General features: G+C 37.7%; 1 long non-coding RNA gene across 2 annotated transcripts in view; it reads left to right on the top strand.

Moving 5' to 3' along the window:
* LOC115350703 overlaps nt 1–14,052 on the top strand; it is a 34,253-nt gene extending 20,201 nt beyond the window's left edge. For both annotated transcript variants that reach the window (XR_003926572.2, XR_003926571.2), the window contains exons 3-4: nt 9,626–9,690; nt 13,729–14,052. This is a non-coding gene — a long non-coding RNA (uncharacterized LOC115350703). The remainder of the gene's footprint in view (nt 1–9,625; nt 9,691–13,728) is intronic.
* Nucleotides 14,053–15,322: the final 1,270 nt, after the last annotated feature.

The raw sequence follows: 15,322 nt of genomic DNA, 5'->3' as shown, positions 1-15,322 counted from the left end.
CAGGGCTAAGAAGAAGGAAAAATGGAAATCTCTTTTGATTACCTAAGCTGTTTTATTGGTAGTATTTACAAGTGAGACACTATAACTTAGATGGGTACAAGAAACTGAGCTATATTGCTGTATCTCCCTCCAGATAAAAGCTTGACAGAGAAATGTGAAGAGAAACCTATTCCAGTAGACTACATGCTTCTGTCAAAGCTAAAAAGCCTCAGGAATTAAAACTAGTTTAACTGATTTTTTTTTCTAAAAAAAAAAAAAAAAAAGGCAGTAAAAGAGCTCCAACAACATTTTAGTGCTTATTAATATATATACACATTGAATATAATGCATATAATGCTTCCATTGTTATTTTGAAGGAGCTTTCCTATAGAACATCTTATTTAGTGTTGTATTTTTTATTGGGAGATACAGTATACAAAATAATAAAGACTATCCAAATGAAAAGCTGTGGTTTGCTTTTTTAGTCAAGCATTTTGATCTGTTCCTGTGGTCTTAATAGAATTCTCTTCCATTCAGAGCAAGGAGCACAACTTTACACCATCAGCTTCTTCCTAGGAGTATAAATGTCATCTTTGGAAAAGTGCCACTTAAGATCCCTTCATTATACACATCTTGTTTGGTTTATAAAGCATTTTTTGCATGTTATGACACCAGAGTTGTAGAAAATCTAGCACTAGATATCACCATAAACTATTTTGGTAATAAATTTTCAAATTCCTTTTTCTAAGTGACTGAACTTTTAACAGAAGGTCAGTAATGAAATCACCCTTGAAATATGAGGCGGTTTTTATTCCATTAGATGTTTTCCTTCCTTGAAATGCACTGCAAAACTTCACACTTAAATTTTTCATTCTTCATACTTTATTCTGCCATTCATGTGTGACAGATGTCAACTTATAAGACTCTATATTTAAAGCTGTCCACCTAAATAAACTCAATAAAATCTATGTATGCATTGTATGCATAAACAGACTAACATTTACTTTATATTCACCATGGTATTAACTGATCATCAAGTACTACATGTACTGAATAAATAGGAATATTAACAGATACAGTGGGACACAAACTTCCATAAGTTTCTGTTCATGAACGGAATTACATTGGTTTAAATTTTGCAGCACGTGTTCATTTACAATTGTGCTGGTTTTGGCTGGCATAGAGTTAATTTTCTTCACAGTAGCTGTTATGGGGCAGTGTTTTGGATTTGTGCTGAAAACAGTGTTGATAACCCAGGGATGTGTTAGCTGTTGCTGAGCAGGGCTCACCCAGAGCCAAGGGCTTTTCTGCTTCTCCCCCCACCCCACCAGCGAGCAGGCTGGGGGGGCACAAGGAGCTGGGGGGGGACACAGCCGGGACAGCTGACCCCAACTGACCAAGGGACATCCCACACCATACGACGTCATGTTCCACATATAACGCTGGGGGAAGAAGGAGGAAGAGGGGACGTTCGGAGCGATGGCGTTTGTCTTCCCAAGTCACCATTAGGCGTGATGGAGCCCTGCTTCCCTGGAGATGGCTGAACTCCTGCCTGCCCGTGGGAAGTGGGGAATGAATTCCTGGGTTTGCTTTGCTTGTGTGCGTGGCTTTTGCTTTACCTATTAAACTGTCTTTATCTCAGCCCACGAGTTTTCTCACTTTTACTCTTCTGATTCTCTCTCCTATCCCACTGCCACGGGGAGTGAGTGAGTGGCTGTGTGGAGCTTAGTTGCCAGCTGGGGTTAAATCATGACAGCAATAAGAGGGAATTCTCTCCTGAGGATGTTCTTGGTACTGAGCATAACAGAAACCTCATATCTATAGATAAATATTTAAGAATTCTGGATTAATATGTAACAAAAAATATTTTCAAATATTAATTTGATCTGCCATTTGAACTAATCTATTTGTTTCGCACTGAGACGTGAACCACCATCAAAGCTGGTCTTGGGCAGTGTGTCCACACTGTGCAGTCCTGCAACTGAATCAGGGCTCACAGCTGGGGTGTTTGCCTGCCACATGTTAACAGCTTCCAACAGTGTCCTACAAGTTACAGAATTGCCTGCTGTTATGCCTAGGAGCTTCTTACTCATACAAAAGGACATTGGTTTTCCTCATTCATCCCTTTTCTCAGGTGCTGTTTGATATCAGATCCATATAATTTCACAACATGTTTGTACGTACTATAACCCTCCCATGCAATGTCTCTTGATGTACTCTATCAAAGTTTGCTTAGGTGGGAGGCACAACCCCTTTACTTGCACAGTCACACAGTAGTCTGTTCAGACTGCTTGGAACTGTGAGTGGAAAATAGACATGCCCACAGAAAAAGGATATGTTCCAGAAGTCTGAAAGTTCTTGCCTAGAGCACCACCTTGAAAAGCAAAGCTTTGCTTTGGGGGAGGAGATACAGTGCACCAGGGCAAGGCTCTTCCTAGAGACCTTCACCTGTTTAAGTGTGTGCTGGAGAGTTGGTGTTGGAAAGCTGTTGCATTCCTGCAGTAGTCAGATCGAAGTAAAGTATACTTAAACTAAATCAGAAATGAAATGGGCTCTACCACAAGCTCCAACCATGTTAAACATGTAGGTAGATTTCTGCCAATGCATATGGCATTTTATTGTAATAGTTTTCTTTCTTGTAAATTTTAAAATAACAATAAATCAGAGTGATCATGTAAAAATACCTCCACTTATAGAATGGGTCATCAAATGTTATCTAGTAATTATATTGACGTATTATTTATAGAAAATATCTGAGTTTTAATTTAAATGTTTCAAATGCTGAGGAAGGGGCACGGGTAGTGGCAATGGTTAAGAAAAATATGAATTAGAAATTAAAAAGGTTTGGAAGTTGCTAGGTACAAGGTGGGTCCTGTAAAAAAGAATCTCAATAACTACTGTGTTTTGAAAGTTGAAGGATATCTCATTTCCTCAATCAGGCTCCAAGATAGGCAGCTGAAGGCAAGCCACAGCAGTTGGAATGGAAGGCAGGCTTAGAGCAAAGCTCTGTTTGCAACAGAAGGACATCTAAAGAAGCTTGTTTCGTTCAAAATGTTGTACAAGTACAGGTGTTCAGGTTCTCTGATGAAAGAGAAAGCCACAGTTTCCTGTCGCTGGTCAAAACACTGAGGTAACTGCTATAGTGAAATTCAGAAGCAGCCATTTTTACTGCCTGCCTGTATTTCTTGTTTGGCGGGCAGCTGCCGAGTCCAGCCCTGGAGTAACCCAAGCCTTATCCTTAGATTTCCATTCTCTGTAAATCTGACACTAAGATGCAATTCCGTGGCTGCAGATACAGCGCAGGTGTCCCAGTTTGTGCTTTGCCTGCCACATCTACATATCCCATTTTCCTTCTCAGTGCCCTCATGTATCAGGAGTCCGCTGTCAGACAGAGGAGATAGCTGGAGGTCCTTTCTTGGAGGCCTGAAACATGGTATGTGCCGTCTGCAAACAGCTTGAAGTCAGGTTAAAAGCATTTTGCCTAGAAAAGCACTGTGGATGAGTAGAGTCAGGTCTGAGAAATACTTCACACTTCAGTTAGCACTTGGGGACTTTCCTAGTGGGGAGCACATATGTTTCAGTTTGGGCTATTTAAACCTATTAAAAACTTAAGCCCACTAGGCACTTGCTAGCCCTGAAGTCTTCAGCAAGATCATTCTAAGTATAAATTCTGTAAGTCTAGGCTTATCTCCACTTTAGCTCAACTCCATCTACCTACCACTTTAATAACCCTCTGGTATCTGTTCAGTAGCTGCCAATTGCTTTGAAATTCTGTTTATATGATAAACCTTATGTTTAGTTCACAGCAATCAGGAAAGGCCTTTAAAAACTCTTTCTTAGGAGCTCTCCTGCATTCTGATGGAAGCCTGTTTTATCTCATCTACAAATTTTTTTGGTGTCTCAGGGACTTTCTGGGGCAAGCTTGTCTGACAGACTGCAAAGACAAAGTCTCATGAGTCTCACCCAAATGGAGAAAAGTGTAACAAATTAAATTGACATTTATTTGTTCTCAATTTAGCTGTCAGAAATAAATAATTTTAATTTAATGATCATGCTAAATAGATGTGAAGTTCTTGGAATAGTAAGAGTACTAGATTTACCCTATTGAGTCTGAAGTACAAAATTATTACACGACACTGTATATTACTTTTCCAGGGATGCTGTATCCAGCTAACTATTGCTTTCACTTTGTTTTGTCAAAAAAGAACATACTCCACCAAAAAAGAAGGCCCATCACAGAAGTGCTAACACACATAATGCTAATCTTAACATAATGCCTTTTACATTGAAAAAGTGCTTCCCAAGGAATGAATGTAGAGACGCACACTTACACTTTTTGGTGAATTAGGCCTAATGCGGCTTCCATTGAAATCAGGGATTAAAATTCAGATAGAAATTAGGCTTCTGTAGGTAGAGGGAAGAGAGAGGGATGAAGAGAGGGAGAAAGGGACACTCCTGCACAACTCTGGACCTATCCATTTTAAATATCCATGTATAGACTCTTCTGGAGTTGATTTTCTCTTTCCACTGACTACAGAGGAAGTCTAGACAACCAGCTTTAAGCCAAATGCCTGGCTTTCAAATAGCTGAACTTAGGTAAGATGAACTCCACACCTCACTTTTTGTATTTTCTTCTTCCTAAAAGCATACACATTAGAAAGTCAGAATGCTATACCGGCTTATAGCAAAGGTCTCCCAACAATGGCCAGTAGTGCATGCTGAGAAAAGGATATATGATCAGGGAAACAACCCTGCCATTCCCTATACATTTACCATCTTCAGTCACCTGGCACTGAGTCTGATTCCTGGTTTGGGGTCTGACTCTCCTACTGCATTCTGGTTTCAGATATGAAAGAGTGAGTGATCTAATGTGATCTCTGTCCACCAGATAAAGATCGAACATTCAGCATGCCAGTTTTCTTTATGGCTATTGAAGATCCAAGGGCATCTCATGTAAATGAAAAACACTGCTTCAGACAGTGTTTACTGCAGAAATAGGGGTCTTTTTAGCTCAAGGAAGCTAAATCGAGATTGTGATCTACATGTAAAATCCAAACAGAGACAAGCGAGTTTTAACCTGAGACCACTATCTGAGATAAACCTCAAGAAGGACATATAAAGCTGACCTTCACTGGCCACATCAAGGCATAGGTATAGATGGCTATCTTATTGTTTGAGATATCCTCTTGTTTGTTTTAGTCAAAACAAAACATTTCTGTCCTTGATTTACCCTTACTTCCGTGGTACAATATGGCTGCTTTTCTAGTTCAGAGGTGACAGCTTTTCTGCGCAAAAAGGAGTTAGGTTGTATTTTTCTGCTGTGATCTGTATAAGAAAACAGTGTCATCTTGGAAGGTCTGCTGTTATGGAGCTGATGTGATAAGTCTATATTAAAAATTACTGTACCTTTCAAGTTAGTAGCATCTCTTCCACAAGCTTCATTTCATGCTAATTTGTTCACATATAAACCAGCACATTTTAAAGCTTGCTGATTCCTGATAGAAAGCGATGCTGTGGTTGCCAGGTGCAAAGGTGCTTTGAAAGTTATATTGCCTCATTTCAGTGATTGAATAACGGGGTCGGAGTTACCTGAGGGAATGTGTTTTGCCTCTTTTTCTAGAGGTTACATTCCCCAATTATAAGAGCTCTGTCCTTCATTTAGAGAGACAATAGTGGAATGAGATACTCTGCAGGATATTTATAACTGTCTATTCTCAGCCTGCTGCATTGTGGCTAGTTAGAAGTGTAACATATGGCACTGGTGAGAAAATAATTATTACTCTTTGATAACTTACTTAAGGGCAGTTATTCTAGATGACTTGCATGACAGACTCTTAAAAAACTGTATTCTGTACAGTTATTGACAAAATAATGCAGTAAAGGCATATATTTTCTCACAGTTTTCAGTGCACTTAAAACACTTTAATGTGTTTTTAAGCTTCCAGACATTTATCTATCGATGGTATTTGCAAAAATCTCAAAGGTAATCACTTTGATATATATTGAGATTAGTTGTTATTTATGACTAATTTACTGTGGACCAAAGTTCAAGAGAAGGGTGACTGTTTCAGACTACCTTCTACCTAAGGCTGATGAATTTGGGGTTCCAATACAGTCAGTCAAGAGAAGTGGTCATGGGAACTAAGTTAGACAGCAGTAGTGAAAATATTGCCTTTTATGGCAGAGCTTTATTAGAAAAAGTCAACCAGTCTTAGCTCAAAACCAACTCTTTTTCCGGTTTTATTTAATAAATCCTTTCTAGAACATTTTAGATTCTGTTTTACTGGAACATTATCCCCACTCTTACAAGATTCTGTATTATTTAGAAAATTTGCATTTGAACACCGTTTGTAGTACATATTTTATCATGCTACTTCTCAACCAGTCTTGGGCCCATAAGGAAAAAGGGAGGAAGTTGACTGCCAATTTTGTAGTTTCACAGGAAGGAAAAGAAAACGGAAAACTTCTTAACTGCCATGGAAGAGACGATAATAGCTCCTTGGGCTATAGATTTAGGTTGTGATAGCACAGGGGCTGTAGTGTTGCTCTGGGACTTGCTTTTTAACTGGGGGCTGAAATTCATTCTATGCTTTTTCAAGCATAATTACCTGGTCTTTAAGTAACTGCAGTGAATTTTGCCCCTGAGAAGGATCATTATCCTGAATGACTCCATTTGACTTTTGATTCGTGCTCAAACTAAGAAACAGCAAACAAGAAAAAGAAGTTAATTTCCTTGTCATCCTAAATTATATTTCTCATATTTGTGGCTAGCTTTTTAGAAATATAACAAGATAGACCGGTGTCCAATGTTTTCTTTTTCACAAGCATATGAAAGGCAAGAACCTACACATCACAGTTCAGGAGGAAAGAACTACACTTCTCCCAGTTAGCCAAAGGCAGAGATAATTCAAAGTTAGAGTAGCACCTATTGGCCTCTTGAATGAGGGGAATCAGATTGTTTTTCATGTATTTATCACCACAATCAATGGGTCTTTAGTGCTGTGCTCAAAATATTTTTCACAGGCAAAGAAGCAGCACACTTTTATATAAAAGTAAGCCAATAGTATAACTGAAATCTTAGGAATCTGATCACTATTAGTCCTGATCTATTTCTTACAGAAAAAGAAACAATAATAATGGAGTTAAATTTGTTATACATACACCTAAATTCTTCCCCTTTTCCTGGTGTTATGCTCACCCTTCCCATGCTCCTACAGGTCCTAAGGTAGGTGGTTTCACTCTGGTGGTGGTGGTGGGAGGTGTTAGAACAATTCATGAGCATCTGGAGTTCTTTGGTGGGAGGAATATGATGTTCATGTTGATGGTTTCTTTGTCATCACCTTAGCTTCCATGTAGGGATGGGTTTTTTTGGGTTTGTTTGGGTTTTTTTTAAACATTTTTGCTAACATGCTTTTATACATTTTTCTTTTTTCATTGGTTTGAAGACTTACATTTGGAAATTACATCTGCGTTTGCTATACGGCTGAAACCCCGTACAGGTGTTTCTGCCTCTCCAAGACCAAAGCAGGAACGCTGCCATCTCGGTGCCTTTAGTTCCCCTGCCGCCTTCCTGCGGGACCCCCGCCAAGCAGATGGCAGGCTGTGCGTCAGCCATTTCTGTAGCAATTCTCTGGATAACCTCCTCTGGCCTTGTCTCCTTGGGAACAGGCTATCTGAAGTGGTGGTCCCACAACTCTGTTAACACCTCATTTACAGTGGTGTGAAGATGGGTGGTATGCAAAATGAATAAATAAAGTGCATTTCAGTAAGTCCAGGTCATAAGTCACTGAAGACAGTTAATAGCCCACCCATAGAATAGGAATGCAAAAACTATACAAGAGATAAAAATATTAGAAGCCCATTCACTTTTTTTTCCCCTAAACTATTTCACATAATAGCATGAAAGACAATATACTTAATGATTATTAAGTTTTCATATTTAAGCATTTAAATTCCAGGAAATGTCACAGAGAACATTGCCCCAAAACTCTGCAAATGTGCAAACCAATATTTTTTATGCCACCTCATGATATATGCTATATTTAGCACAGAGAAGGAAACTTCTATTAAATCATTTTTAGGAAGATTTTTGTAGAAATGAAATAAGGTGATCTTCTTGCCTCTATAGAGTGCAAGCACTGAAACATCTCGGCAACGTTTGCCCAATCTTCTTCTGAAAAATGGCAGAACTCTTCTCTTGAAATTCCCTTTCTCATAATATCGATAATAATGGTGGAAATTCTGATAATAATGATGCTTTCAGCCCAAGGTTATATTTTGGCAAAGATATATGGAATGGAATGGAAAATTGGGTTTTAAAATAGAAGTCATCAGGCAGTCTTAACTCAGAAATTGCTACATTCTCTGCCTGTAATAAGTGATGTGATGTTGTGCATTCTAACATCGAATTAAAATCTTTTCCATGTCCTTTTTACAAGGAAGGACCATGAACATAGAAAAAAAAAATTAAAAAGGCACAGCACACATTTAAAATAAATTGTAGTCTGTAATCTAGTTGTTCCAGAGAAAACTCCATCTGCCATAGAGTATTTTAGAACTTGCTCCACTGGAGCACATTATTCTTCCCCCCCTTAGGCTGTCCAGTTGCACTTTAGAAAACTCAGCAGTTGGTATGATGATTTCTTTTAGACTTTAGGCTATGAAAAATCATTTCTGATTAAAATGACTTGAGAAGAGAATTGCAGTTGATTATATTATAAAGATACGTCAAAAGAGACACATTTTCAACTCTTCTGTGTCTGTGTACTTTCTAGATTGTTAAGCTATCCCCATACTACTACCTCTTAAATAGTTTTACCTTTGTCCTGTTTTACTTCATCTATAAGTATTTTGAGGTATTATGTTGACTAACATTATTCTATGTCTTCATTCTTTGACATGTCTAATTTGCATTCATAAATATCATTCTTTTTAACATGATTGGCAATATATGCTGGCAAGAAGTTCTTTTTTAAATTAACTGAAATGAAAAGAAAGCTGTACCTTAACAATTCTCCATTTTGTACAGCATGAAGCTGTAGGTGCTCCAGAAAATATCATTCAATCAACGAGAAGAGAGGAAGTAGAACCAAAAGATTAATCAGTTATCAAGGATAGAATTTCCTTGCAAAGTATTAGATTTTCTTTTTTGACCTGCAGCAATCCTGACTAGCATATTATTCATATATGTATTCATACGTTGGTTTACTTATGTATTTGTATTGCATTGCTATACTCCAATATAAGGGTCCTATTGGGCAAGGTGCTATAAAAAATGCAGCATCTGAAGACAGGTTTAATACAGGTACAGTCTTGCTTATTTTTGTCCCAATATATAAGAAAGCTGTATATCTAAATTTTCCAGAAATTTAAAAGCAAGTTAGATATGTAACAAAGGAAGTATCTAAGGAATGTGCTTGAACAGTCCTAATAATTGCTGTCATATCTTACAACAATATTAAAAGTCATTTGTCTACTCTTCCTCCATCACTAGACTATTTAATCTCACAGCAATACATTGTACCAGCTTTGTTATAGTTTTACAATTGCTTCATGTTGAGCATCAGATTAAAAAAAAAATCACATTTTTTATATAATTTCTTACATCTTATTGGGTGTATTCACATGTTTATTGCTATTCATATAGGAAACTCCTGCTAATTACCAAAACATATGAGAGTCCCTGTGTACCATGAAGACTGTGACTTTAAGGTATTGTAGTCTGCTGCAACTTGTCTAACTTTTCTTCATATAATACTTCAGGTTCTTATTTTTATTTACTATTTTCTTACTTATTTCTAACGAAATATTTGATGTTTGCAAATCTCAGCATCTAGTCTTTCCACGCAAACCATACAAAAGTCAAAACACATATAATGTGTGGGAAATTTAGTATGAAACACTTCAAGATTGAAAGAAAGAGAAACAAGACAAAAAACAAAGGGGGTTGTGTTTTTAAAAATACATACCTTTGACTTTAACTTTAGCTATTCATACATATCCTGCCTACGAGTTCAAACCTCTTAGAAATACTGCAGTTAATCATCAGGCAGAGCATTTCAAAGGCACCCGTAAAATCTGTGAAATTCTCACAGTGAAACTCTATTACTAATGGGTACATGTCTTACCTGAGAAATATATCCATTTACATGGTTGATGGCTATATATGTACTTTTTGCATAGGCAAAGCTGGTTTTTGTGCCCATCTTTGCTCATCAAGAGGCAAAGATGGAGTTATGAGAGTCCCTTTCTTCGGTGAATGGTAGGTGCTCTAATAGTTCAGTTTCTCTCTGAGAGTTGCCAAACACCGTTGTCAGTATGTGCTCCACAAATTGTACGGATAGGGAGGGGAAGATGTTACTTGGGACAGCTCTGTAGATGTTTTGCCATAGACTATCATTGCTGGAATTACGAAAAAAAAAAATTCTGTTTAAGCTCTTGGCAGTTTCTGCTATATGCTGTTTCTCCATCCAGCTGAACTAGGTGTTTCTCCATTTGTGTCACCATACTGTGAGGGTCTGGTTTCCTTCAGACCTACTTCTGCTTGCTCGTGTTGCCTTTTCCCTACAAATAGTGCATGCCAGTGGCAATATGAGCATTTCAACAGCTGTCCCCCCAAATAAACTTGTGGCTGTGTTTATTGTTACTGGTGCTGGTAGACCAAGCTCTTTCTGTAGGCAAGCTTAGGCCAGCTGTAAATATGTTTTTAAAAATACAGGCAGGTGTCATGATATTGGAGTAGCAGGGTTTAAGTATCACACTAAAACCTTTCTGCTTTGTCAGTATCGAAACATATTTTTTAAATTGCCTATTTATTTTTATGGTTTACAAAGAAGCAGCCTTATCTGCTACTTTGTACACATCATATTCTTGTTGTTGTTGCTTTCCTCTAAAGAAGAAAAGATGTAATAGCAGCGGTACCTACTTTTAAGGTAATTTAAGATAATCAATCTCTCCCTAGAAGAAAGGATAACAGGTTTTTGCTACCAAAAAATAAGTCAGGTCTTTGGAAAACTTCTTGCTGTTACTAAGACAGTGTGATGCTTTGGAAGTCTTTTGACTGTTTAGCAATTAAAAAAAAAAAAAAAAAGAGGTCTTTCTCACATACAAATTCAGATTTCTCACATTCAGTATTCACTGAAACCTTCATCCTGTACAATCCTTTTATGATAACCTCAATTCCAAGTGAAGAGAGTGAAACAAGTGTTTGTTTCATTATCACACCTCCTGCCTGTTTGTGACAAAGCCCAAACTAGTGACCAAACCAGATCTTTCTGACATAATGTTTTTAGTCCTAAAAGGAGAATCTTGAAAGGGGTTCTCTCACAGCCATATTCCCTGTATCCACAACCAGGCAATGATTTTGCATAAATTAGCTGCTGCATCTGCCCTTTCCAACAGATGAAAAGAGACATTTTCTCTGTCGTAAATTGACTGCAAGACAAGATTAATATGTTTTGTAATACTCTTTATGGAGAGAATGCAATATTTTATATAGACAAAACATACTCAAGGGCAAGGGCTGATTATAGCCGTTCATTTAAAGACATTCAGACTGTGCGGAGTTGCCCACCTGTCAGCAGCACTGTGTGACGAGGTTGGCTCTTTGCTCCGCAGCTGCTCTGAACACACTGGTCAGGCTGCTATGCTGAGATAGCAGATATTCTGGAATTCAGATTTTCTGAAACCCCTGCTTGTCTAGCAATGGCTCCTTTACCTGTGTAATAAGATTAACAGATCCACTTGAAGGACAGAAAAGCTTTGCCAGTCAAGTGGAGATCGGCATCTTTTACACTGGCAAACACTTAAAATGGACAAGCCTTTTCTGAAAGATGAACAAGACATATACAACATTAGAACCAGGCCAAGTTCTTTAGTATCTGGGAGTTCCTGATTTTTGCTGGGGTTGGTCCGTTAATAAGAAATGCTGTCCACAAAGACTGGTTGAACTTTACCAATTAGTGAATAGTTAATAACTAAACTTACTTGAACTTGAAAATTTAAGTCAAGAGAAACTACTCCAAAATGTCTTAGTTATCAGGCAAGGTAGATGATGGAAAACTCTGCTTTCCTAAGCTATTTCTGCCATAAGCCTGCAAGGGAAAACTCACAAAACCACAAAGCATACTTTCCCAGTACTGGAAAATGAAATAGACCTTGGAAGACTACAAATAAAATAAAAGTACAATAGGAACAATCAAGAATAAAAATAACAAAACAATCTTGCTACAACACTAGGTGACATCAGCTGCATTTGTTTTATGGATAGCAGAATACAATTCATACCAGTAGCAAAAGTAACAAGCCTAAAAACCAGCATAAGTATGCTGCTTTTATGAATGTGTCTTAAAGAAATTTGCTCTTATTATGTTAGCATGAGTTTACTGAAATCAACTGGAATGCCAAGAGACTTTAAAAATAGGGAAAATACAGTGAGTTATGGTCAATAATATCTATGGTGAATTCAGGGGCTTCTGGTTGGTCACTAGTTTTTCTCCTTAGACTCATGCTAAGTACAGGAAAACACTATGAGCTTTCTCTATTAAGTTCTGCTAGTTCAGGTCAGTAGTGACCTGCAACACCCTTTCCCTGTCCAGAGCTTCTCCTGAGCAAAGCTTGCCAATCACACAAAATTACTTAGTGGTTTTGGGATCCAGACATATATAGACAAGGGAATAAATGGAGACTATTACCAAACTAATTTAATGTGTATCATAAATCAGAAGTGAATGTTAGTCTCCTGGGGGGTGAAAAAAAGGCCTAGTGTATTAAAACACTTTGATACCTTTGATCTTCATTGTTCATAACATGAAGTATTTTCTAAACACCTTTAAACTGAAACTGAAAGATACACTACTGAAGTTCACCCTGGTCTTTCTACCCATTCTTTCTGAGCAAACGTGGGACTTCAACGCTGTCCTAGACACAGATACATCATCATCTGGCAATGTTCAGAAATCCTTATCTGAAATCTGGTTTTATGCCTAATGAGTACAGAGCCATTCTTCTCTTTAAATAGTTCTCTTCTGTGCACAAGAAGACTGTTTGGGGTTTTTTTAATAGTTTCTAGTTTTCCTCCAACTGATATTGTGGGAGAGAACAAAAGACTGTATATACGTTTGCCCGAGTAGACCGTGCACCCATGTAAGTGAGACACCTGCTGAGGTTAATGGAATTGTCAATCTAATATTACCATTCCAAGTTTTATGATTTCAGTTAGTAATTAACTACATATGGCATTTATTATAAAAGATCTAACTTATTAATAATAATTACATTTAATACAGCCATGCAATCACACTTATATACATATTTAACTTTCAAATTGTATTGATCTTTTATCTTAATTGACTCACTGCTACAGACTTTTTTTTTAATTAATGCCTGGCTATGTTTCAAACAGCTTCAATGTTTATGAACTTTGGTCAATCTAAATAGAAAGTCTTTCTTTCCATAATGATTTATTTGAATTTGGTTCTGCGGATTTTATCAGGAGGCAGTTCTTGTCATATTAGAGATACCACTTGAAGACAAGAAAAAATAAGTAATCCTCTGCAGCATACTCAGTTCACAGTCTCTCTGAAGTGATGGTGCTAAAGAGAGTGTCACGTTCTTCAGAATGGATTACTAACACAGTAATAATCAAAAAGATTATTTTTTTCCATTATCCCACATAAGGAAACCTCACTAACTAGGTATTTCAGATGTTGATAGCATTTTTGATTGAGGTTTATTCCTTCTTTGTTGCAGATGTGAACAACGACCAGAACTTATGTTTTCTGAAATGATAAAATGAAGCCAGCAACACTGAAAATATGGGGAAAAAATGCAATTATGCCATCCACCACTGATCTTATAAAAACAGCGTGAGAGTCAGTGCCTACAGGACCACTCTGAGCAGTCACAGTGAATCCGTACAGCTAGTCGTGCCCATTTCTGTGGATTGTTCCTTGTCATTGTAGCCCTGGAATCACAGGTACAACTGCCAGGCTGAATCCTCCTCTGAAACGTCCTTTGTCGGGAAGGTGCAAAGCTATAAGGAACCTCAAATAGATGTGATGAAGCATCTCATTTCCTCTGCTCTCAGAGTCATGTGCTTCCTCGGTGATAGCATCAAAGCCATGGCCTCTCTGGGAAAGTGACTAAATGCCACCTACACAAGATTACTCAGATGTGGGTATATTTGCCATGACTGAAAGTATTTAAAAGCTGAACATTTATTTCATTTTAAGGTTTTTTTCTCTATACACTGTATATGTCCAATGTTGAAGAACAGGGTGATTCAGAGGATGACTCAGAATGCCTGAACTGGAGCAGCTAAGCACCTAATTTTAGGTACAATCCAGCTGGCCTCAGACTAGGCTAGTTACACCCCTCCTTAAGATAAATGTTTAAGATAGTTTTAGATGCATCACTTCAGAATCTCCTCCCCATCCCCTGATATAATGGTTAATTTAGATGGATAGCTTTTAAAGTACTCTAAATGCAGCAGATGAGTTGGCATCCTTAGGCACCTGTTAGATGCCTAAATTTAGGATGTATGCCTGTCATTTTAGCTGTGTCATTTTAGATACAATAAGTCCTGTCTGAGCATCACTTAAGAAAAAGAGGAGACTTCCTGTAGGAAAGCTTCGTAGAAGCCAAACTTCTGCCATTCTGGGCAAAACATGACAATAATAGACAGCTAATTCTTCACTTACAATTAAGATACCAGGGATCACCAGCAAGATATTCCTCCACTTAATTGTCCCAAAGTATCTAACATTTTAAAAGTGTTCTGGGCTAGGACTATGTAAATTGGGAATTGAGTCAGAGAATTCTGATAATTTTTGTTGTGGATTTTTGGTAGCCCTTTCATTGACTTGGACTCAAAAGTGTCAAAGGAAGTGAGGACAGCATTATAAAAATACAATTTCCTAAACAGCTTTTTTCGGTTTACATTGCAGGAAGTAATGAATAGAATTCTTCATTTCAGGCTGTGTCTTAGTAAGCAATATTGACTAGTAGACCTCAAACAGTTTTGGCGTAGGAGATGAAGGGGCTGCTTGTTGTTTCCCCTGCTGATGAACTGGAGGCATTTCACTACAGATATACCTGAGAAACTTTAGGTTGAATTGTTGTGATGAATTATGAGCGTACTGTCCAGGGAAATGTAATCCTGGCCAATAAAACTGTCTTAAGAGGGACATTGTTAAATAGCCAAGATACCTGAATAACAATTCCTAACAGGTGCGATAGCAGTTCTGGGGGAGAAAACTTCTTGCCAAACAGGAACAAAACAATTTGAAATTTCCAAATTAAGACTTCTGCAAAATTATTTTTGTAGTGAAAAACATTAATCATA

This window comes from Aquila chrysaetos, chromosome 14, assembly GCF_900496995.4.
Source record: "Aquila chrysaetos chrysaetos chromosome 14, bAquChr1.4, whole genome shotgun sequence".
Classification (NCBI taxonomy): domain Eukaryota; kingdom Metazoa; phylum Chordata; class Aves; order Accipitriformes; family Accipitridae; genus Aquila; species Aquila chrysaetos.
The sequence above is the reverse complement of the archived record's forward strand: the minus strand, read 5'-3'. Positions and strand labels throughout refer to the sequence as shown.